This window comes from Artemia sp. Qi Xiang Cuo, chromosome 4 (assembly GCF_049724085.1).
Source record: "Artemia sp. Qi Xiang Cuo chromosome 4, ASM4972408v1, whole genome shotgun sequence".
Lineage (NCBI taxonomy): Eukaryota > Metazoa > Arthropoda > Branchiopoda > Anostraca > Artemiidae > Artemia > Artemia sp. Qi Xiang Cuo.
In genome coordinates, this window is record NC_142797.1 from 32,175,917 (window position 1) to 32,177,848 (window position 1,932).

Sequence of the window (1,932 nt, forward strand, 5' to 3'; positions counted from 1 at the left end):
TAAAAGCAAATTGTTTTTGACAATGAGAAATTACGAGTTATTCAAATAATTAAAAATATATTTATTCTGAGTTTGCATTGCTACATGAGATTCATTAACGTACTTGTTATTATATAATACATACTTTATAATATAGAAATTTGATAACCGTAAAAGTTCATGTCGAATTTATTGGATTTAATTGGGACAGTCCTATATTAGAGATTTTGCACTATGTACTTGAACTGATTTATTTACGTAAACTACTATGAAGGTATGTTTTATTAAATACTTCATATATAGAGAGGGCCAAATCCTTCGAACCCATTATTCTGTGAGAAAAATCAGAAAATTATGTAAAAATGAAAAAATCGTGAGATTTCGGGGGGGGGGGGGAGCGGGCCCAGAGGCCCCCTGCGTACGTGCCTGGGCTAGGGCACATTCTGAGGATGAAGAATGACAGATGGCCAAAGATTGTACTTTCCAGCCGACCGTCTAGGGCTAAAGGGAAAGCAGGTCGTCCTTGTTTGGGATGGGAGGATGTCGTAAAGAAATAATTAAGTGTTAGAGGGGCTTCCTGGGGGGATGTAAAGAGGGGGCTTTGAATAGGTTGGAATGGACAAGGAGCATGAGTAGCTGTATTGGCCTCAGGTAGCTAGGTGCAGCGGTGGGTTGTTAGTAGTAGTAGTAGTAGTAGCAGTAGTACAGACAAACGTCGGTAAATTAGGGGTGCAAAAATAAGGTTAACCCCTTTTTGGACCCTCAAAGATGATACCTTTTTCTCTTATTTTAGACACGCTTTATACTACTGACAGCATCACTCTTGTATCAACCGGTTTAACCGTAGGCCAACTGTGACGTAATTGAATCAACTGTGACGTAACCCAGCCTGACGTAACCCAGCCTGACGTAACCCTGCCAATTCCGGGATTGGTTTGTGGAGTTTAGTAATCCTCTATATAGGGGGGGGGGGGGCTGAAATAAATTTACAATAGAAAATACTAGTATAGGCCTATTCATAAAAAGCATAAAAAAAGGCATCAAATGGTGTATTAAATTTATTCCTAACACAATAATATGATTTGGTAGATATTGACCCAAAATAGAATTGGAGAAGGAAGCGATTAGTATATTAGAAAGGACCTAAAAAAAAAAACGCATCGAATAGTTCCTTCACATTCACATTCTAAATAGATAAATAGTGGAAGAAAAAGATCCAAATTCGCTGTGTCAGTTCGAAACTCACTTATTCATCACAATATCAATAATCAATTACTAATAGCAAGCGACGGTGGCTTAGCATAGCTGCCTTCCAAGCAGTTGACTCGGGTTCGAATCCCGGCCATCGCATTTTTTTTCGTTACGCAAAAGAATCTAATTACTTAAGACATTCTCGTGGTAAAAAAAAAAATTAACCTCGGATTATATCAGCATCGCAGAATTTGACCATCACAAAATTATGTGTTAACTAAATTGGTTGATCTGTTTCACACTTAGGTTAATGTTTAACAGAAAACTAACAATGGTCAAGGCCGGAATTTTCTAATTCTACAATAGATCATGCAGATGAGCTTTTCTTTGCATTCATTTGAGTTAATAAGAATAATCATCAAACTCAGAGATTCGAATGGGTCTACCGATCCTGTCTGAGTCAGGCGGTGTTTCCTCTTTAGAACCCCCCCACCCCTAAAACTGACTTTTTGTAGTTCTTAGGAAGGTAGAAATGTAAATCGCCAAAACCTGTAAATAATCGACTAAAAATCACCAAAACTTGGTTTTGCTGTTGCTTTAGCAAAGTTGTGTGAAGTTGATGCTCAATAATGATAGACTATGCACCTATAAGACACTTGGCACTATGAGGTAAGATCCAGTCCGTACCCAGTGGGGAGGAGTTAAGGGGTTTGACCCCCCCCCCCCGAAATGTTTGTCTGACTCGTAAAAACGTAACATAAA